The sequence below is a fragment of the Trematomus bernacchii genome, unplaced genomic scaffold (genome assembly GCF_902827165.1).
Source record: "Trematomus bernacchii unplaced genomic scaffold, fTreBer1.1, whole genome shotgun sequence".
Classification (NCBI taxonomy): Eukaryota; Metazoa; Chordata; class Actinopteri; order Perciformes; family Nototheniidae; genus Trematomus; species Trematomus bernacchii.
The window spans coordinates 1,607,133-1,631,607 of NW_022987698.1; the positions used below are offsets into that span (position 1 = coordinate 1,607,133).

The window sequence follows — 24,475 nt, forward strand, 5'->3', positions numbered from 1 at the left end:
GACGTCAGGACAGTGTTCAAATCTGGATCAGTTTTTATCAGATCCGTTGCAGCCCCTTTTTTAGAGATTTGGGTATGGAGGAAAATAGAGAGGGTTGTGTTTTCTGACACTTGGTGAGTTCCCTGGAACACCGGGGACACATATTCATGTATAAAAGACGTACAAAAGTGCATTTTGCATGATGGGTCCCCTTTAATATAAAGTTTTACCGGTTATATGATGAACATTGATGTCTATGTGCCTTATTATGTATTTGACTTAATTGTTTCAATAAAAAAAAAATACATATAACTCAATATATTGAGATAGCTAAGTCAATACGTATATTGAGATGGCTAAGTCAATATATTGTACATTGTAATATACATGATTTTTTTTTTTTCCCCTGTGGCGCAAACAGGCTTCCAGCTATCTCTCTGCTGAACAACCTCAACGGCTTCTTTGCACGCTTTGAAGCACAGAACAGCACGCCTGCGCAGAAAACAATGCCTCTACCCAACGACCAGGCTATCTGTCTGTCCCCAAGCAGTGTGAGGAGCGTGTGTCTTTTACTTCAGATGAAAAATAAGGATCCACTCCCCAAGCCCCTCTGCAAAATATTTGGTTCAAAAGAACACAATAGTGCTTTAGGAGGAGATTCAGGTGATAAGGTGGTAGGATGGTAGGGTTACCTTGATTGGTTATTGGATAATGCTTACACAAGCCAACAAATTGTTGTGTCATCATAAAATCTGATCAGCTCATTTTCAGAGAGGTTTTTATATCAATGGATCAGGACAAAAAGTGAGCAAATATTTTTTCCTGAAACTTTCAGAATCTCTTTACACAGAAGGGACACATGTTTATGTATAAAAGACATGAAAAAGTGGATTTTGCATAATAGGTCCCCCTTAACACGCCGCTGAGCTCACAGACGTCCTCACAGACATCTTCAACATCTTCCTGAGCCAGGCTGTTGTTCCCTCGTGTTTCAAGGTAACCACCATCATACCTGTGCCGAAGAAGTCATCACCTTCCTGCTTCAATGACTCCCGCCCCGTAGCGCTGACTTCAACCATCATGAAGTGCTTTTAGAGGCTAGTCATGAAGCAAATCTGACCTCCCCCTTGCTGGACCCATTTCAGTTTGCATACATGTACATTCTCAAAGACTTTGAAGTGACTGTTATTTTGTATATATTGATTGTTGTGCTTTTATTTATGTCTTAATGTGTGCATATGTACAAATGCGTCTGTTGATTGTGTGTATATATATATAAAGGTTTATACATATTTTTAAACATATTTGTATATACCTTTGTTATTGTATTCAGGATTGTGGGAAACTGTATTTTGATCTCTCTGTCTGTAGCCGACACACAAACTGAAAGATTGACAATAAAGTTTTTTTTTTTAAATTTTTAAATTTATTTGACAGGGACAGTGCACATTGATTAACATTTCTGTAAATGCATCAGAGTTAGCCAACAGGCTATTTTTCATCTGCAGTCCATGGACAGATGTTGAAAGTCATCCTAAAAAAAAAATGTCACTTCAAATGACAGGTAAATACAATCAGTAAAACAACATTCAACATAGATGCTTATATTATGATAAAAGCATATATAAAAACATCAAAACATCAAAACAAAAATACATATTCACAAAGCAGACAGATAGCAACAGGTCAAGGCACATGTGTACAAACAGAGCGTTGTAAAGTGCAGATTGTGTCAGTGTTGACAGAGCTGATTTTCCACTAACCATGTTTTTAAATTAGATTTGAATAAACTGCAGGTGTTTTGTTCTCTAATCGTTACTGGGATTGAGTTCCACTGTTGCACAGCTTTAAAAGAAAATTAATATTGGCTGAATGAACTCTTCCTTAATGGAACAACGTAATCTCCTCTTGTTGCAGCTCTTGTTGACCTATAGTTATAGGTGTGCGTATGGTGATAAAATGTCTGAGCGGAGGTGAGGTAAGTTGACTTTGACTTGACTTTCAAAGCTAAAATATAGTTTGTCTAATATTAACGTCTAATATTTGAGTAAATGCGTGTTGTAAACTGTAACGTACTTGTTGGTTATAACTGGGGATGTAGCTCAGTGGTAGAGCGCATGCTTTGCATGTATGAGGCCCCGGGTTCAATCCCCGGCATCTCCACTAGTTTTGAAGTGGTTCAATACGATTGGGATTTGGTTTGGGAACCGGTACAAGTCCCAAATGCAGAACAAATCATTATCACCACAGACCTGTGACAGATCGCGAATACAAGCGGCCGAGATGGGTTTTCTCCGCAGGGTGGCTGGCGTCTCCCTTAGGAATAAGGTGAGAAGTTCAGTCATCCGGGAGGGACTCGGAGTTGAACCGCCCCTCCTTCACGTCGAAAGGAGCCAGTTGAGGTGGTTCAGCACCTACCTAGTAAGGATGCCACCTGGGCGCCTCCCTAGGGAGGGGTTCCAGGCGCGTTCAGCTGGGAAGAGACCGAGGGGTAGACCTAGGACCATGTGGAGGGACTATATCTTTTCGCTGGCCTGGGAGCGCCTTGGGATCCCCCAGTCAAAGCTGGTTGATGTGTCCAGGGAAAGGAAAGTTTGGGGCTCTCTGCTGGAACTGCTACCCCCGTGACCCGACCACGGATAAGCGGGAGAAGATGGATGGATGGACCTGTGACAGTGATACCTATGGAAGCCTGTTTGCGCCACAGGAAAAAAAAAAAAATCCTGTAAGTCAATATATTTACTTACTATCTCAATATATTGACTTACTATCTCAATATATTGACTTACTATCTCAATATATTGACTTAGCTATCTCAAAATATTTACTTACTATCTCAATATATTGACTTAGCTATCTCAATATATTGACTTACTATCTCAATATATTGACTTACTATCTCAATATATTGACTTAGCTTTCTCAATATATTGACTTACTATCTCAATATAGTGACTTAGCTATCTCAATATATTGACTTACTATCTCAATATATTGACTTAGCTATCTCAATATATTGACTTACTATCTCAATATAGTGACTTAGCTATCTCAATATATTGACTTACTATCTCAATATATTGACTTACTATCTCAATATATTGACTTAGAATATAGAATAAGGCACATAGACATCAATGTTCATCATATAACCGGTACAACTTTATATTAAGGTACACAAATTAACCATCAACTAGTTGTTAATTAACATGCATATTAGCAGTATATTGGCTCTTTATTAGTCATTATAAAACACGTATTAATGCCTTATTCTACATGACTATATTCTACAAGTAATAGGCCATTAGTTGAGAGTTTTTCCTCAATAACCCTCTAATTAGTCCTTATTTATTGCAAGTAAGGAAGTTGTTGTACATGAGCTTTGGTCTTAATATGCTCTCCTCAATATGTCTAAATAACTAAAAATTAGGTATTTCTATCTAAGAATATATTCCCTATTTTAAAGTAAAGTCTTGTTCATAACCAACAAGCTAATTTGACTCTAATTGACCTGAACAGGTTCCCTATTCTAAAGTTGCCTCCTCTTCACACTTTGTAAATACATTATAGCACACAACTACTGAAATGAACCTCAACAGTACATGAACAAAGTAGGCTCACGTTGAAATATCTGTTTTATTAATGAAGCACGAGATAGTGCATCGGCAAGAACATGATCGGCCCCCTTTTTATGACTTATGTCAAGGTTGTAGTTCTGGACAATCAATGACCAACGCATAAGGCGTTGATTGTGGTTGTATATCCTTGCAAGAAAAAACAGGGGATTGTGATCAGTGTATACCTTAATAGGTTTTACACTGGAGCCAAGATACACCTCAAAGTGCTGCAAGGCAAACAATAGAGCTAAAGCTTCTTTTTCAATCGTAGAGTACTTCAACTGATGTTTGTTAAACTTTCGGGAGTAGTAACTCACGGGGTGATCGATGGCCTGTGCATCTTCTTGTAGAAGAACAGCCCCTGTCCCAACTCCACTGGCATCGACCTCGAGCTTGAATGGCTTCGAAAAGTCTGGTGCAGAAAGAACAGGAGTGCAACACAGAATACCTTTAAGGCTCTCAAATGACTGTTGACACTCACCGGACCAAACGAAAGGCTTTGAGGGACTGGTCAACGTAGTGAGCGGGGCCGCCACCGAGGAGAAGTTTCTGCAGAAACGGCGATAGTACCCTGCCATTCCTAGAAAGCGGCGAAGTTCCCTTCTGGTGGATGGCACTGGGAGGGAGGCAATTCCCCTGATCTTTGCATCATCAGGGCACACCTGCCCTCGACCAACCTGCTGACCAAGGTAGAGAACGGTACCTTTTCCAAACTCACATTTGGCAAGGTATAACGTTAGGGATGCGGCCGACAAGCACTTAAAAACTTCTCTTAAGGTAGACACGTGGCTAGCCCAGTCATTAGAATAGAAAACAATGTCGTCCAGATATGCCTTACAGTTTGGAATATGTCCTAATACAAGATTTACAAGCCTCTGAAAGGTGGCAGGTGCGTTACACATACCGAAAGGCATCACAGTGTACTGAAGGAAGCTGTCAGGGGTCACACAGGCTGAGATATCGGAAGCACGCTGTGTTAAAGGAACTTGCCAGCATCCCTTTAACATGTCCAGCTTACTGACAAATTGTGCAGGACCGATTTCATCGATGCAGTCATCAATGAGCGGTAACGGGTGTGCATCGGGGACAGTGACAGCATTAACCTTGCGAAAGTCAGTGCAGAATCTGGGACTTCCATCTGACTTTGTGTCTAGCACACAAGGGGAAACTCCATGAACTGGAACTAGGCCTTGCAAATCCGTTTTTAAGTAGATACTCAACTTCCCTTTCATAACCTCTCTCTTAACCTCTTAAGCACGGCGGTCCCCCCCATTGGACCCCTCCCACCGTTTTATTTTCGAGACAATGTCTCAGGGCTTCTTAACATTTATGAAACTATTAATGTGTAGCACCAGATTAACGGGAAGAATCTCAGCTAACTGAAGATATGAACCATTTTTACCAAAACAAAACACAAGTCTCATAAGAAGCGTCTAAATGACCCCTGAGCGAAAAAATGCAAACTGACTTTGGCACACAATTCAAGATAAAGATACCCTTATTACTTATCGTAGCTGCACATACAATATATCCGATTAAAGCTGAGACTCCACAGATTATTTAGGTATAGTATCATCACTGAGCGATCCGAACTTGCGACAGGGGAAGCAAACACAGACATCACAACACGTACCTTTACGGAGCATTTACGGCAGATCGTCTCACCGTAGCTGTCAATTAGGTCAAAAGACGTGTTCAATGGCATTAAAACGAAAAAGAAAAATGCTACAACTGTTGATCCATAGGTTAATAATGTACCTTTGTCTTTGAAAAAATTATTTATAATCCATAATTCCATTTTTATGTAAAAATCGGAGCGGAAAAGTTAGCTGCTAATGGTAGCCACCAGAGTGTATGCAGCTTCCGGTTTTGATTACGCGTCACTCTCACTCCTTTTTTGTTAACGTTTTGGTGTGTATAGAACTTTACCTCGATTCCATTGGCTCTAGCGGTTATAAAGAGATTTCATTCATCAAAATCGACCAAGGGGGGCCAGAGATAGGTCAAATCCACCCAAATGACCCCAGAAGTGGGTTTTTTTGGCTAAATCTCTCTAAGAAGGTCAAATTTCACTTGTTTTGCATCAATCTTGATACAGGGTACTTATTATATGTTGTACTTTGGATTCCTAAAGCTTTTAGTCTACTAACCCATCATCCAAGGGTAGTTTTCACTAAAAGTAAAAAAGAATTTTTGGACAGACACTATAATTTACAGTTTTTTACTATGTAAAATCTGAATATTCTTTAAAATAAAAAACATCTATATTGATTCTGACTTTTCTACATCCAACTCACAGGTTTATCATTACTTTGAGATTAACGATTATTCATTTAACCCCTTTAGAAGGGAAGATATGGTCATTTGTTCTGGGAATGTCATTTTCGAGCCTGAGACCTGAAAAACAGGCTCAGGGCTTAAGAGGTTAACTGGGTTAACCCTATACGCACGCTGTTTGATGGGCAAAGGGTTGGTTAAGACCACATCATGAGCTAGGACAGAAGTGTGTGAGGGAGTGTCATTAAAAAGACATGCAAAGTCAAATATCAGCTTCTGTATATCACTTTCTTGGTTATCAGGGAGATGAGACAAGTAATTGGGCAAATCAGCCAATACCTCAGTATTGCTTAGTCTTGCCCCCTGTGGTGTTGCACTGCGCATCACCAACTCATCCTCATTTGAGCTCACCCTCGAAACTGAAGCCATAGGAGAGACGGTTGTCCCCACCAGGTGAGCTTTGGAAGACTCGTTTTGGTCATCCCTGGAGCAGTACTTCTTCAGCATGTTGATATGACACACTCTGGTAGGACGTCTGCGGTCAGGTGTTTGAATGACGTAGTTTGTTTCACCGAGCTTCTTATCTACAACATAAGGACCAGAACATTTAGTAGACAGAGCAGAACCAGGTACAGGCAATAGAACCAACACCTTGTCACCTGGCTGAAACAAGCGCGCTACCGCCTTCTGGTCGTAGCGTTTCTTCATCTTCCCCTGGGTAGAGGTCAGAGCTTCCCTAGCCAAGGAGCAAGCACGATGTAGACCAGGGGTGCCCAATACGTCGATGGCAAGGGTAGTGTGGGTAGATCGCATTGGCAGTGACAAAAAAAGAAGAACAAAAAAAAGAAAAAAACTTACTATGGCATTTGCCACTTGATTGATGTACAGGTAAGCCAGTCTGAGTTGTATTGTGCCATACGGGTTCATGCAGTTATGAGGGGGCCTCACCTCCTCATCTGAAGCGCAAATGCGGCGCAATTAGTGTAAGCGCGCCACAGTTTATCCGTCGTTTAGTCCCCCCCCCCGCTCAAGACACAGATTGGGCAGGGGCGGCCCTGTAGGTAGATCATTTGGGCGTGGTCATTTTAATAGTAGCTCCCAAGCTGAAAAAGTGTGGGCACCCCTGATGTAGACGATCCCTAAGTTTGGCGACATACTCCGGGATACTGCAAACTTTTTTCGTTGGCATGATCAAATGCTCTTTAAGAACTCTTAGAGGACCTCTGACCTCATGTCCAAACACTAGCTCAGCAGGACTAAAACCTAGAGACTCCTGAACAGCTTCACAGGCAGCAAATAACACTAAAGGAACACCGTCATCCCAATCTTTATGAGACTCGTGGCAATGTTTTCTTAACATGCATTGCATAGTCTGGTGAAACCTCTCTAATGCCCCCTGACTTTCAGGATGATATGGGCTGGATGTCACTTGCTTGATACCTAAGGTGTCAAGTACCCGGGCAAACACTTTAGACATGAAGTTGGTACCTTGGTCTGTTTGAACTACCTTCATGGAGAAAAACTTCAGAAGTGCCTTGGTGATGACCGGGGCAGTGATTTTCCGTAGTGGGATGGCTTCTGGGAACCTAGTGGAGGCACACATGACAGTTAAGAGAAACTGGTTTCCAGTTTTAGTTTTTGACAAGGGTCCCACACAATCCACAATCACCCTATCAAATGGCTCTCCCATTACTGGAATGGGAATGAGAGGAGCAGGGTGAATCACCTGATTCGGTTTACCAGCAACTTGGCACACATGACATGTTCGACAATAAAGAACTACATCAGACTTGAGTCCTGGCCAAAATAAATGTTTTAAAACTCTTTCACACGTTTTTGTTACCCCCCATGCGACCTGACCACGGATGATCATGAGCCAAGGACATCACCTGAGAACAATAGGCTGTTGGCACAACAACCTGATAAATTGCAAAGGAGTCTGACTCCTCACAGGCATCACTAATCCAGCGACGCATTAATAGGCCATCTTCCATAATGTAGGCCATCTTCTTTGACTTGGCCTCTTCCTGACTGATAACAGAAGAGAGACATTTAGAAAGTGTTTCATCACTTAACTGGGCTGCCATGAATTCTTCCCGAGTGGCAGGCAGTTGTACAAGCTCTGAGCTGTTACTGGGTGATCCAGCACCAGCAGACCGGGTCAGTTTGTCTGTAGCCTACACACAAACTGAAAGATTGACAATAACGTTTTATTTTTTTTTTTTTATTTATTTGACAGGGACAGTGCACATTGATTAACATTTCTGTAAATGCGCCAGAGTTAGCCAACAGGCTATTTTTCATCTGCAGTCCATGGACAGATGTTGAAAGTCATCCTAAAAAAAAAATGTCACTTCAAATGACAGGTAAATACAATCAGTAAAACAACATTCAACATAGATGCTTATATTATGATAAAAGCATATATAAAAACATCAAAACAAAAATACATATTCACAAAGCAGACAGATAGCAACAGGTCAAGGCACATGTGTACAAACAGAGCGTTGTAAAGTGCAGATTGTGTCAGTGTTGACAGAGCTGATTTTCCACTAACCATGTTTTTAAATTAGATTTGAATGAACTGCATGTGTTTTGTTCTCTAATCGTTACTGGGATTGAGTTCCACTGTTGCACAGCTAAGAAAATGAATATTGGCTGAATGAACTCTTCCTTAATGGAACAACGTAATCTCCTCTTGTTGCAGCTCTTGTTGACCTATAGTTATAGGTGTGCGTATGGTGATAAAATGTCTGAGCGGAGGTGAGGTAAATTGACTTTGACTTGACTTTCAAAGCTAAAATATAGTTTGTCTAATATTAACGTCTAATATTTGAGTAAATGCGTGTTGTAAACTGTAACGTTCTAGTTGGTTATAACTGGGGATGTAGCTCAGTGGTAGAGCGCATGCTTTGCATGTATGAGGCCCCGGGTTCAATCCCCGGCATCTCCACTCGTTTTGAAGTGGTTTAATCCGATGGGATTTGGTTTGGGAACCGGTACAAGTCCCAAATGCAGAACAAATCATTATCACCACAGACCTGTGACAGATCACGTATACAAGCGGCCGAGATGGGTTTTCTCCCTTAGGAAGAAGGTGAGAAGTTCAGTCATCCGGGAGGGACTCGGAGTTGAACCGCCCCTCCTGCACGTCGAAAGGAGCCAGTTGAGGTGGTTCAGGCACCTACCTAGTAAGGATGCCACCTGGGCGCCTCCCTAGGGAGGGGTTCCAGGCGCGTCCAGCTGGGAAGAGACCGAGGGGTAGACCTAGGACCATGTGGAGGGACTATATATTTTCGCTGGCCTGGGAGCGCCTTGGGATCCCCCAGTCAAAGCTGGTTGATGTGTCCAGGGAAAGGAAAGTTTGGGGCTCTCTGCTGGAACTGCTACCTCCGCGACCCGACCACGGATAAGCGGGAGAAGATGGATGGATGGACCTGTGACAGTGATACCTATGGAAGCCTGTTTGCGCCACAGGAAAAAAAAAAAATCCTGAAAGTCAATATATTGACTTACTATCTCAATATATTGACTTACTATCTCAATATATTGACTTAGCTATCTCAATATATTGACTTACTATCTCAATATATTGACTTAGCTATCTCAATATATTGACTTACTATCTCAATATATTGACTTACTATCTCAATATATTGACTTAGCTATCTCAATATATTGACTTGGCTATCTCAATATATTGACTTAGAATATAGAATAAGGCACATAGACATCAATGTTCATCATATAACCGGTACAACTTTATATTAAGGTACACAAATTAACCATCAACTAGTTGTTAATTAACATGCATATTAGCAGTATATTGGCTCTTTATTAGCCATTATAAAACACTTATTAATGCCTTATTCTACATGACTATATTCTACAAGTAATAGGCCATTAGTTGAGAGTTTTTCCTTGGGATCCCCCAGTCAAAGCTGGTTGATGTGTCCAGGGAAAGGAAAGTTTGGGGCTCTCTGCTGGAACTGCTACCTCCGCGACCCGACCACGGATAAGCGGGAGAAGATGGATGTATGGACCTGTGACAATGATACCTATGGAAGCCTGTTTGCGCTCCATCTTGGGGCCTCTTCTCTTTAACATCTACATGCTACCACTGGCTCAGATAATGAAAAACAACAAAATAAGTTACCATAGCTATGCGGATGACACACAAATTTACGTAACAATTTCACCAGGAGATTATGCTCCAATTCAAACACTGAGTAAGTGCATTGAACAAATCAATGACTGGATGTGTCAGAACTTTCTCCAATTAAACAAAGATAAAACTGAGGTAATGGTTTTTGGAGCCAAGGCAGAACGTATAACAGTTAGCGCTGAGGTTCAGTCTGCAATGTTCAAAACAACAGATAAAGCCAGAAATCTAGGTGTAGTCATGGACTCTGACCTGAGTTTCAACAGTCACATTAAAACAGTTACTAAATCAGCCTACTATCACCTAAAGAACATATCTAGGATTAAAAGACTAATGTCACAGCAGGATTTGGAAAAACTTGTCCATGCTTTTATCTTCAGTAGACTCGACTACTGCAATGGTGTCTTTACAGGCCTCACTAAAAAATCTATTAGAAAGCTGCAGCTAATTCAGAACGCCGCTGCTCGAGTCCTCACTAACACTAAGAAAGTGGATCACATCACTCCTGTTCTGAAGTCCTTACACTGGCTTCCTGTGTGTCAAAGAATAGATTTCAAAATATTGTTGCTGGTTTATAAAGCTTTGAATGGTTTAGGCCCAAAATACATGTCTGACCTACTGCTAAATTATGAACCATCCAGAACTCTCAGGTCTTCAGGGACTGGTCAGCTTTCTGTCCCTAGAGTCAGAACGAAACATGGTAAAGCAGCATTCAGTTATTATGCTCCAAATATCTGGAACAAACTCCCAGAAACCTGCAGGTCTGCTACAACTCTTACTACTTTTAAATCCAGGCTGAAGACTTTTCTTTTTGCCGCTGCTTTTAATTGAACTATTCACATCTTAAACTGCACTGTAACTTTTAACTTTTATCCATGTATTTTTTCTTTTAATGTTATTTTATTATCTTTTCTTTTTAATGATTTTAAATGCCATTTTCATAATGTCTTCCATTTTTGTAAAGCACTTTGAATTGCCATGTGTTGAAAGGTGCTATATAAATAAACTTGCCTTGCCTTGCCTTGCCTTGCCTTGCCTTGCGCCACAGGAAAAAAAAAAAAATCCTGTAAGTCAATATATTTACTTACTATCTCAATATATTGACTTACTATCTCAATATATTGACTTACTATCTCAATATATTGACTTAGCTATCTCAATATATTGACTTACTATCTCAATATATTGACTTACTATCTCAATATATTGACTTAGCTATCTCAATATATTGACTTACTATCTCAATATATTGACTTAGCTATCTCAATATATTGACTTAGAATATAGAATAAGGCACATAGACATCAATGTTCATCATATAACCGGTACAACTTTATATTAAGAGACACAAATTAACCATCAACTAGTTGTTAATTAACATGCATATTAGCAGTATATTGGCTCTTTATTAGTCATTATAAAACACGTATTAATGCCTTATTCTACATGACTATATTCTACAAGTAATAGGCCATTAGTTGAGAGTTTTTCCTCAATAACCCTCTAATTAGTCCTTATTTATTGCAAGTAAGGAAGTTGTTGTACATGAGCTTTGGTCTTAATATGCTCTCCTCAATATGTCTAAATAACTAAAAATGTGGTATTTCTATCTAAGAGTATATTCCCTATTTTAAAGTAAAGTCTTGTTCATAACCAACAAGCTAATTTGACTCTAATTGACCTGAACAGGTTCCCTATTCTAAAGTTGCCTCCTCTTCACACTTTGTAAATACATTATAGCACACAACTACTGAAATGAACCTCAACAGTACATGAACAAAGTAGGCTCACGTTGAAATATCTGTTTTATTAATGAAGCACGAGATAGTGCATCGGCAAGAACATGATCGGCCCCCTTTTTATGACTTATGTCAAGGTTGTAGTTCTGGACAATCAATGAGCAACACATAAGGCGTTGATTGTGGTTGTACATCCTTGCAAGAAAAACCAGGGGATTGTGATCAGTGTATACCTTAATAGGTTTTACACTGGAGCCAAGATACACCTCAAAGTGCTGCAAGGCAAACAATAGAGCTAAAGCTTATTTTTCAATCGTAGAGTACTTCAACTGATGTTTGTTAAACTTTCGGGAGTAGTAACTCACGGGGGGATCGATGGCCTGTGCATCTTCTTGTAGAAGAACAGCCCCTGTCCCAACTCCACTGGCATCGACCTCGAGCTTGAATGGCTTCGAAAAGTCTGGTGCAGAAAGAACAGGAGTGCAACACAGAATACCTTTAAGGCTCTCAAATGACTGTTGACACTCACCGGACCAAACGAAAGGCTTTGAGGGACTGGTCAACGTAGTGAGCGGGGCCGCCACCGAGGAGAAGTTTCTGCAGAAACGGCGATAGTACCCTACCATTCCTAGGAAGCGGCGAAGTTCCCTTCTGGTGGATGGCACTGGGAGGGAGGCAATTGCCCTGATATTTGCATCATCAGGGCAAACCTGCCCTCGACCAACCTGCTGACCAAGGTAGAGAACGGTACCTTTTCCAAACTCACATTTGGCAAGGTTTAACGTTAGGGATGCGGCCGACAAGCACTTAAAAACTTCTCTTAAGGTAGCAACGTGGCTAGCCCAGTCATTAGAATAGAAAACATTGTCGTCCAGATATGCCTTACAGTTTGGAATATGTCCTAATACAAGATTTACAAGCCTCTGAAAGGTGGCAGGTGCGTTACATATACCGAAAGGCATCACCGTGTACTGAAGGAAGCTGTCAGGGGTCACAAAGGCTGAGATATCGGAAGCACGCTGTGTTAAAGGAACTTGCCAGCATCCCTTTAACATGTCCAGCTTACTGACAAATTGTGCAGGACCGATTTCATCGATGCAGTCATCAATGAGCGGTAACGGGTGTGCATCGGGGACAGGGACAGCATTAACCTTGCGAAAGTCAGTGCAGAATCTGGGACTTCCATCTGACTTTGTGTCTAGCACACAAGGGGAACTCCATGAACTGGAACTAGGCCTTGCAAATCCGTTTTTAAGTAGATACTCAACTTCCCTTTTCATAACCTCTCTCTTAACTGGGTTAACCCTATACACACGCTGTTTGATGGGCAAAGGGTTGGTTAAGACCACATCATGAGCTAGGACAGAAGTGTGTGAGGGAGTGTCATTAAAAAGACATGCAAAGTCAAATATCAGCTTCTGTATATCACTTTCTTGGTTATCAGGGAGATGAGACAAGTAATTGGGCAAATCAGCCAATACCTCAGTATTGCTTAGTCTTGCCCCCTGTGGTGTTGCACTGCGCATCACCAACTCATCCTCATTTGAGCTCACCCTCGAAACTGAAGCCATAGGAGAGACGGTTGTCCCCACCTGGTGAGCTTTGGAAGACTCGTTTTGGTCATCCCTGGAGCAGTACTTCTTCAGCATGTTGATATGACACACTCTGGTAGGACGTCTGCGGTCAGGTGTTTGAATGACGTAGTTTGTTTCACCGAGCTTCTTATCTACAACATAAGGACCAGAACATTTAGTAGACAGAGCAGAACCAGGTACAGGCAATAGAACCAACACCTTGTCACCTGGCTGAAACAAGCGCGCTACCGCCTTCTTGTCGTAGCGTTTCTTCATCTTCCCCTGGGTAGAGGTCAGAGCTTCCCTAGCCAAGGAGCAAGCACGATGTAGACCAGGGGTGCCCAATACGTCGATTGCAATCGACCGGTCGATGGCAAGGGTAGTGTGGGTAGATCGCATTGGCAGTGACAAAAAAAGAAGAACAAAAAAAAGAAAAAAACTTACTATGGCATTTGCCACTTGATTGATGTACAGGTAAGCCAGTCTGAGTTGTATTGTGCCATACAGGTTCATGCAGTTATGAGGGGGCCTCACCTCCTCATCTGAAGCGCAAATGCGGCGCACTATTATACGCTTATGCGGCGCAATTAGTGTAAGTGTGCCACAGTTTATCCATCGTTTAGTCCCCCCCCCCCCCGCTCAAGACACAGATTGGGCAGGGGCGGCCCTGTAGGTAGATCATTTGGGCGTGGTCATTTTAATAGTAGCTCCCAAGCTGAAAAAGTGTGGGCACCCCTGATGTAGACGATCCCTAAGTTTGGCGACATACTCCGGGATACTGCAAACTTTTGTCGTTGGCATGATCAAATGCTCTTTAAGAACTCTTAGAGGACCTCTGACCTCATGTCCAAACACTAGCTCAGCAGGACTAAAACCTAGAGACTCCTGAACAGCTTCACAGGCAGCAAATAACACTAAAGGAACACCGTCATCCCAATCTTTATGAGACTCGTGGCAATGTTTTCTTAACATGCATTGCATATTCTGGTGAAAGCTCTCTAATGCCCCCTGACTTTCAGGATGATATGGGCTGGATGTCACATGCTTGATACCTAAGGTGTCAAGTACCCGGGCAAACACTTTAGACATGAAGTTGGTACCTTGGTCTGTTTGAACTACCTTCATGGAGAAAAACTTCAGAAGTGCCTTGGTGATGACCGGGGCAGTGATTTTCCGTAGTGGGATGGCTTCTGGGAACCTAGTGGAGGCACACATGACAGTTAAGAGAAACTGGTTTCCAGTTTTAGTTTTTGACAAGGGTCCCACACAATCCACAATCACCCTATCAAATGGCTCTCCCATTACTGGAATGGGAATGAGAGGAGCAGGGTGAATCACCTGATTCGGTTTACCAGCAACTTGGCACACATGACATGTTCGACAATAAAGAACTACATCAGACTTGAGTCCTGGCCAAAATAAATGTTTTAAAACTCTTTCACACGTTTTTGTTACCCCCATGCGACCTGACCACGGATGATCATGAGCCAAGGACATCACCTGAGAACGATAGGCTGTTGGCACAACAACCTGATAAATTGCAAAGGAGTCTGACTCCTCACAGGCATCACTAATCCAGCGACGCTTTAATAGGCCATCTTCCATAATGTAGGCCATCTTCTTTGACTTGGCCTCTTCCTGACTGATAACAGAAGAGAGACATTTAGAAAGTGTTTCATCACTTAACTGGGCTGCCATGAATTCTTCCCGAGTGGCAGGCAGTTGTACAAGCTCTGAGCTGTTACTGGGTGATCCAGCACCAGCAGACCGGGTCAGTTTGTCTGTAGCCTACACACAAACTGAAAGATTGACAATACAATTTTTTTTAATGTTTTTTATTTATTTGACAGGGACAGTGCACATTGATTAACATTTCTGTAAATGCGCCAGAGTTAGCCAACAGGCTATTTTTCATCTGCAGTCCATGGACAGATGTTGAAAGTCATCCTAAAAAAAAAATGTCACTTCAAATGACAGGTAAATACAATCAGTAAAACAACATTCAACATAGATGCTTATATTATGATAAAAGCATATATAAAAACATAAAAACAAAAATACATATTCACAAAGCAGACAGATAGCAACAGGTCAAGGCACATGTGTACAAACAGAGCGTTGTAAAGTGCAGATTGTGTCAGTGTTGACAGAGCTGATTTTCCACTAGCCATGTTTTTAAATTAGATTTGAATAAACTGCATGTGTTTTGTTCTCTAATCGTTACAGGGATTGAGTTCCACTGTTGTACAGCTTTAAAAGAAAATGAATATTGGCTGAATGAACTCTTCCTTAATGGAACAACGTAATCTCCTCTTGTTGCAGCTCTTGTTGACCTAGTTATAGGTGTGCGTATGGTGATAAAATGTCTGAGCGGAGGTGAGGTAAGTTGACTTTGACTTGACTTTCAAAGCTAAAATATAGTTTGTCTAATATTAACGTCTAATATTTGAGTAAATGCGTGTTGTAAACTGTAACGTTCTTGTTGGTTATAACTGGGGATGTAGCTCAGTGGTAGAGCGCATGCTTTGCATGTATGAGGCCCCGGGTTCAATCCCCGGCATCTCCACTCGTTTTGAAGTGGTTCAATCCGATGGGATTTGGTTTGGGAACCGGTACAAGTCCCAAATGCAGAACAAATCATTATCACCACAGACCTGTGACAGATCGCGGATACAAGCGGCCGAGATGGGTTTTCTCCGCAGGGTGGCTGGCGTCTCCCTTAGGAATAAGGTGAGAAGTTCAGTCATCCGGGAGGGACTCGGAGTTGAACCGCTCCTCCTTCACGTCGAAAGTAGCCAGTTGAGGTGGTTCAGGCACCTACCTAGTAAGGATGCCACCTGGGCGCCTCCCTAGGGAGGGGTTCCAGGCACGTCCAGCTGGGAAGAGACCGAGGGGTAGACCTAGGACCATGTGGAGGGATTATATCTCTTCGCTGGCCTGGGAGCGCCTTGGGATCCCCCAGTCAAAGCTGGTTGATGTGGCCAGGGAAAGGAAGGTTTGGGGCTCTCTGCTGGAACTGCTACCTCCGCGACCCGACCACGGATAAGCGGGAGAAGATGGATGGATGGACCTGTGACAGTGATACCTATGGAAGCCTGTTTGCGCCACAGGAAAAAAAAAAAAATCCTGTAAGTCAATATATTGACTTACTATCTCAATATATTGACTTAGAATATAGAATAAGGCACATAGACATCAATGTTCATCATATAACCGGTACAACTTTATATTAAGGTACACAAATTAACCATCAACTAGTTGTTAATTAACATGCATATTAGCAGTATATTGGCTCTTTATTAGTCATTATAAAACACGTATTAATGCCTTATTCTACATGACTATATTCTACAAGTAATAGGCCATTAGTTGAGAGTTTTTCCTCAATAACCCTCTAATTAGTCCTTATTTATTGTAAGTAAGGAAGTTGTTGTCCATGAGCTTTGGTCTTAATATGCTCTCCTCAATATGTCTAAATAACAAAAAATTAGGTATTTCTATCTAAGAATATATTCCCTATTTTAAAGTGAAGTCTTATTCATAAACAACAAGCTAATTTGACTCTAATTGACCTGAACAGGTTCCCTATTCTAAAGTTGCCTCCTCTTCACACTTTGTAAATACATTATAGCACACAACTACTGAAATGAACCTCAACAGTACATGAACAAAGTAGGCTCACATTGAAATATCTGTTTTATTAATGAAGCACTAGGTAGTGCATCGGCAAGAACATGATCGGCCCCCTTTTTATGACTTATGTCAAGGTTGTAGTTCTGGACTATCAATGACCAACGCATTAGAGATGGCAAATCCGGATCCTTTTACGGACTCAGAGTCTTCTGAGTCAGTCATTGAAGAGATCCGGATCATACGAGTCATTTGAGTCATATGAGTCAGCATCACCAAGACCGTAGAAATCCTATCGGTGAAACCGAAAAGTTGATGCATTTCACGAGCATATTATTATTCCATATATTTTGAATATATATATATATATATTTGTATATATATATATATAATATCTGCATGTATATTTTCTATTTCGACATGTAGATATTATATTTATATTTTATATTTTATTTTATTTTTCTTTCTATTCTTGTATATTTTGTAGTTTTGTTTTATTGTAAAATGCCTTTTATGCTGCTGTAACAACAATTTCCCAATTTGGGATCAATAAAGTACTATCTATCTATCTATTAAACTGACGTTATATTAACCTCCGCTACACAGTGTATTTTGCTTTAATAAAAAATGTTGATCACAAAAAAAAGGGTTATTTTGCGATTTGGCGAATCTGAGTCTGCTGTTGACTCGTGCATGAGGACGAGTCTGCTGGATCTCTGGATCTGCTGCTATATACGGCTCCGAGTCCGCACAAGTCTGCTCTGCTGTGTGTTGCACAGTGAGTCAGGATTTGCGAATCTGAGTCTGCTGTTGACTCGTGCATGACGACGAGTCTGCTGGATCTCTGGATCTGCTGCTATATGGTTACGGCTCCGAGTCCGCACGAGTCTGCTCTGCTGTGTGTTGCAGCGAGTCAGGATTTGCGAATCTGAGTCTGGTGTTGACTCGTGCATGACGACGAGTCTGCTGGATCTCTGGATCTGCTGCTATATGGTTACGGCTCCGAGTCCGCACGAGTCTGATCCGCTGTGTGTTGCAGCGAGTCAGGATTTGCGAATCTGCGAATCTGCGAATCTGCGAATCTGCGAGTCTGCTGTTGACTCGTGCGGGAGCCGGGTGCACTCGTGCACATGACGAGTATGGATCTCTGGATCTGCTATGCTATTACGGTTAGGAGCCGTCGGCTCCTCTGAGTCCCCACGAGTCTGCAGGAAGTTTCACTGATCCACGTCCCCTCCCCTGAGCCAAACGATAACTTCTGGCAGGCAGCTATCCTGTATACTTGCTAAAGGGTAGGCAGATGGACTGGGGTACGTTGTAATGTGATTTTACATGTTATAAAGAGAGTAGCGAGTGACGCAATTTATAGTTTTAATTTGTACATCACACCAAGTGTGGGACTCAAGGACTCGGGTTAATGGAGAGGGGAGACTCGTCACGACCAGCTCATTTCTAGGATCCGAGTTAATGATCCGGATGAATCAGGACTTGCCCATCTCTACAACGCATAAGGCGTTGATTGTGGTTGTACATCCTTGCAAGAAAAACCAGGGGATTGTGATCAGTGTATACCTTAATAGGTTTTACACTGGAGCCAAGATACACCTCAAGATGTCTCAAGATGCGCCGGTGAAGATGGCCGCATCGTCTTTGTGCTCCTCTCCAACTTTGCCCATTTTCGTATTTTGTACATATTTCTTTTACTTTTGGCCGTTTTACTTTTAACATGGTTCGCAACATGCTAGCCGACCGCACCTACTCTGCCATACAATATAGCAGAGAGGAACTTTTCCAATTGCGAAACTTCGTGGACAATATTAACCCTCCGACAGACAATGGAGATTCACCATGGCTACCTGTTGCTGTTCTACCTGAGAGACGCAAGAAGAAGACAAAGCGGGGATGCCGGGCCGGGTTGCTGGTCAGACTGAGAAAACGTGAGAATCGGCCCCCTCTTCCGAGTATTCTTCTGGCTAATGTTCAATCCATTGAAAATAAGCTAGATGAACTCAGAAGCCGGATTGCTTTTCAACGGGACATTAAGAACTGTAACGTGTTAATTCTCACTGAGACTTGGCTCAACCCCGCTATCCCGGACTCCGCTATTGTCCCTGACGGATTCTCTATTTTTCGTCAGGACCGGACTGCAAACTCGGGGAAAAGTAAGGGAGGCGGTGTGTGTGTAATGACTAACAACAACTGGTGCTCAGATGTGAAGATTATTTCATCGGACTGTTCCGCACAGCTAGAGCACCTCATGATCTCATGTCGGGCCTTCCATCTGCCGAGGGAATTCACATCTGTTGTGATAACAGCAGTGTATATCCCGCCGCAGCCACTCGCCGACAACAACACGGCACTCGATCAGCTGTTTGGGTTTATTGATAAAACCGAGACTTCACGGCCAGATGCGGCGTTCGTTGTGGCCGGAGATTTCAACAACCGCCAACATGAAGAAGGTTTTGCCAAAATATTACCAACACATCAACTTCCCGACGCGCGGGGGAAACATACTGGACCATGTTTATTCCCCTTTCCGGAATGGATATAAGGCTCTCCCTCGCCCTCCCTTCGGCAAATCAGACCATATCTCACTACTGTTGTTGCCTGCTTACAAGCAGAAACTTAAAAGGGACAGACCGATAACAAGGACAGTACAACGATGGAGCGAGGAGTCAGATTCAGCACTGCAGGATTGCTTTGCATCTACGGATTGGAGTGTGTTTGAGGACAATAACATCAACACACACACGGACACTGTCATCTGCTACATTGGGAAATGCATCGATGACGTGGTACCGAAGGTTTCTGTACGGACATTCCCAAATCAAAAGCCCTGGTTAAACGGTGAGGTGCGCGGCAAACTGAAAGCGCGCACTCTCGCGCACACAGCGGGAGATTTGGAGGAGTACAGGAAGTCTAGGTATGATCTCCGGAGAGCAATAAAAAAATGCAAAGAGACAGTACAAAGAGAAGGTGGAATCTGACTTCAAAGGCTGTAACACTAGGAATATGTGGGCGGGACTAAGGACAATGACTGACTACAAAGGAGCAGCGGGGGGTGCTGCGGGAGTGTCTGCGTGCGCATCTCTCCCAGATGAGCTAAACAGTTTTTTTGCACGCTTTGAGAGCAGCCAGGCTGTGGAGGTACAGAGGGACCAGGAGCTACACTGCCCTTTTGTTTTAAATAGGGCAGATGTGTGTAAATCCTTTAAAAGGGTTAACCCACACAAGGCTCCTGGACCTGATGGCATCCCTGGCCGTGTTCTCAGGGTGTGTGCAGTTCAGCTGGCAGAGGTGTTCACAGACATCTTCAACAGGTCCCTGCTGCAGTCTGTAGTCCCCACATGTCTTAAACACTCCACCATCATTCCTGTCCCCAAAAAGACAATCATCACCTGCCCCAACGACTACCGCCCAGTAGCACTCACCTCCATCATAATGAAGTGCTTTGAGCGGTTAGTCAAATTATTCATCACCTCCTCCCTCCCTGAATCTCTGGACCCCCTGCAGTTTGCCTACAGAGCAAACAGGTCCACAGACGACGCCATAGCCCTCACCCTCCACACTGCCCTCTCACACCTGGACCCGAAGAACAGGAACACATATGTGAGAATGCTGTTCATTGACTACAGTTCAGCATTCAACACCATTGTGCCCTCCAAGCTGGCCATCAAGCTCAGAGACCTCGGGCTCAACAGCGCCCTCTGCGACTGGATCCTGAACTTCCTGACGGGCAGACCCCAGGCAGTGCGGGTGGGAAATATCACATCCTCCACCCTGATTCTTAACACCGGTGCCCCTCAAGGCTGCGTGCTCAGCCCTCTCCTCTACTCCCTGTTCACCCACGACTGCGTGGTCACACACAGCTCCAACACCATCGTGAAGTTTGCTGATGACACGACCGTCATCGGCCAGATCACAGACGATGACGAGACGGCATACAGAGAGGAGGTCGAAAACCTGACATCTTGGTGCCAGGAGAACAACCTCCATCTCAACATCAGCAAAACAAAGGAGCTGATTGTGGACTACAGGAAGCAGCAGGGAGAGGGACACGCCCCCATCGCCATCAATGGGACTACGGTGGAGAGAGTCAAAAGCTTCAGGTTCCTTGGGGTCCACATCACTGAGGACCTGACATGGTCTCTTCACACCACCACCATCACCAAGAAAGCTCGACAGCGGCTCTTCTTCCTCCGCAGGTTGAGGAGGTTCAAAATGGATTCCAGGATACTCTGCAACTTCTACAGGTGCACGATAGAGAGTATCCTCACTGGCAGCATGACGGCCTGGTACGGCAGCTGCACCGACCTCGATCGTAAGGCTTTACAGAGGGTGGTGAAAACTGCACAGCACATCACCAGGACGGAGCTGCCATCCATGGAGGACCTTTACTCCCAGCGGCTCAGGAAGAAATCACTACGGATTATCAAAGACCCCCATCACCCCAGCCACAAACTGTTCTTTCTGTTGCCGTCTGGCAGACGTTACCCGCAGCATCCGGGCAAGGACAAGAAGATTCGGAGACAGTTTCTTCCCGCGGGCAGTGAGACTGTTAAAAAATTGAACTGTTGAAACAACTTCAAACATTCAACTGCTACTCAGTAGTATGTATCTAATACCTAATATATATATATCATTCCAATAACTTGTATATAGACTCATACTGCACTATTCCACATCATAACTTTATTTCATTTTTATAACTATTATTATTTTTGTATTGCTCTTGCTCTTATTGTTATTATGTTATGTTATTATGTTGCATTGTTGGAGAAGCCTGTGACATAAGATTTTCAACTGCATAATTACTCTGTAGCTATGTCAGATTGACAATAAAGAACCTTGAACCTTGAACCTTGAAGATACACCTCAAAGTGCTGCAAGGCAAACAATAGAGCTAAAGCTTCTTTTTCAATCGGAGAGTACTTCAACTGATGTTTGTTAAACTTTCGGGAGTAGTAACTCACGGGGTGATCGATGGCCTGTGCATCTTCTTGTAGAAGAACAGCCCCTGTCCCAACTCCACTGGCATCGACCTCGAGCTTGAATGGCTTCGAAAAGTCTGGTGCAGAAAGAACAGGAGTGCAACACAGAATACCTTTAAGGCTCTCAAATGACTGTTGACACTCACCGGACCAAACGAAAGGCTTTGAGGGACTGGTCAACGTAGTGAGCGGGGCCGCCACCGAGGAGAAGTTTCTGCAGAAACGGCGATAGTACCCTGCCATTCCTAGGAAGCGGCGAAGTTCCCTTCTGGTGGATGGCACTGGGAGGGAGGCAATTCCCCTGATCTTTGCATCATCAGGGCACACCTGCCCTCGACCAACCTGCTGACCAAGGTAGAGAACGGTACCTTTTCCAAACTCACATTTGGCAAGGTATAACGTTAGGGATGCGGCCGACAAGCACTTAAAAACTTCTCTTAAGGTAGACATGTGGCTAGCCCAGTCATTAGAATAGAAAACAATGTCGTCCAGATTTGCCTTACAGTTTGGAATATGTCCTAATACAAGATTTACAAGCCTCTGAAAGGTGGCAGGTGCGTTACATATACCGAAAGGCATCACAGTGTACTGAAGGAAGCTGTCAGGGGTCACAAAGGCTGAGATATCGGAAGCACGCTGTGTTAAAGGAACTTGCCAGCATCCCTTTAACATGTCCAGCTTACTGACAAATTGTGCAGGACCGATTTCATCGATGCAGTCATCAATGAGCGGTAACGGGTGTGCATCGGGGACAGTGACAGCATTAACCTTGCGAAAGTCAGTGCAGAATCTGGGACTTCCATCTGACTTTGTGTCTAGCACACAAGGGGAACTCCATGAACTGGAACTAGGCCTTGCAAATCCGTTTTTAAGTAGATACTCAACTTCCCTTTTCATAACCTCTCTCTTAACTGGGTTAACCCTATACGCACGCTGTTTGATGGGCAAAGGGTTGGTTAAGACCACATCATGAGCTAGGACAGAAGTGTGTGAGGGAGTGTCATTAAAAAGACATGCAAAGTCAAATATCAGCTTCTGTATATCACTTTCTTGGTTATCAGGGAGATGAGACAAGTAATTGGGCAAATCAGCCAATACCTCAGTATTGCTTAGTCTTGCCCCCTGTGGTGTTGCACTGCACATCACCAACTCATCCTCATTTGAGCTCACCCTCGAAACTGAAGCCATAGGAGAGACGGTTGTCCCCACCTGGTGAGCTTTGGAAGACTCGTTTTGGTCATCCCTGGAGCAGTACTTCTTCAGCATGTTGATATGACACACTCTGGTAGGACGTCTGCGGTCAGGTGTTTGAATGGCGTAGTTTGTTTCACCGAGCTTCTTATCTACAACATAAGGACCAGAACATTTAGTAGACAGAGCAGAACCAGGTACAGGCAATAGAACCAACACCTTGTCACCTGGCTGAAACAAGCGCGCTACCGCCTTCTGATCGTAGCATTTCTTCATCTTCCCCTGGGTAGAGGTCAGAGCTTCCCTAGCCAAGGATCAAGCACGATGTAGACCAGGGGTGCCCAATACGTCGATTGCAATCGACCGGTCGATGGCAAGGGTAGTGTGGGTAGATCGCATTGGCAGTGACAAAAAAAGAAGAACAAAATAAAGAAAAAAACTTACTATGGCATTTGCCACTTGATTGATGTACAGGTAAGCCAGTCTGAGTTGTATTGTGCCATACAGGTTCATGCAGTTATGAGGGGGCCTCACCTCCTCATCTGAAGCGCAAATGCGGCGCACTATTATACGCTTATGCGGCGCAATTAGTGTAAGCGCGCCACAGTTTATCCGTCGTTTAGTCCCCCCCCCCCCCGCTCAAGACACAGATTGGGCAGGGGCGGCCCTGTAGGTAGATCATTTGGGCGTGGTCATTTTAATAGTAGCTCCCAAGCAGTAAATACAGTAAATACAATCAGTAAAACAACATTCAACATAGATGCTTATATTATGATAAAAGCATATATAAAAACATAAAAACAAAAATACATATTCACAAAGCAGACAGATAGCAACAGGTCAAGGCACATGTGTACAAACAGAGCGTTGTAAAGTGCAGATTGTGTCAGTGTTGACAGAGCTGATTTTCCACTAGCCATGTTTTTAAATTAGATTTGAATAAACTGCAGGTGTTTTGTTCTCTAATCGTTACAGGGATTGAGTTCCACTGTTGTACAGCTTTAAAAGAAAATGAATATTGGCTGAATGAACTCTTCCTTAATGGAACAACGTAATCTCCTCTTGTTGCAGCTCTTGTTGACCTAGTTATAGGTGTGCGTATGGTGATAAAATGTCTGAGCGGAGGTGAGGTAAGTTGACTTTGACTTGACTTTCAAAGCTAAAATATAGTTTGTCTAATATTAACGTCTAATATTTGAGTAAATGCGTGTTGTAAACTGTAACGTTCTTGTTGGTTATAACTGGGGATGTAGCTCAGTGGTAGAGCGCATGCTTTGCATGTATGAGGCCCCGGGTTCAATCCCCGGCATCTCCA

The 24,475-nt window shown here is 43.1% G+C and overlaps 4 non-coding genes across 4 annotated transcripts; all 4 read left to right on the plus strand.

The window, feature by feature from the left end:
- Window positions 1-2,070: 2,070 nt before the first annotated feature.
- Window positions 2,071-2,142, plus strand: trnaa-ugc. The gene has a single exon. It is a non-coding gene; the product is annotated as a tRNA-Ala (tRNA).
- Window positions 2,143-8,754: 6,612 nt separating this feature from the next.
- Window positions 8,755-8,826, plus strand: trnaa-ugc. Its single transcript has one exon. It is a non-coding gene; the product is annotated as a tRNA-Ala (tRNA).
- Window positions 8,827-15,842: 7,016 nt separating this feature from the next.
- trnaa-ugc lies at window positions 15,843-15,914 on the plus strand. Its single transcript has one exon. It is a non-coding gene; the product is annotated as a tRNA-Ala (tRNA).
- Window positions 15,915-24,403: 8,489 nt separating this feature from the next.
- trnaa-ugc lies at window positions 24,404-24,475 on the plus strand. The gene has a single exon. It is a non-coding gene; the product is annotated as a tRNA-Ala (tRNA).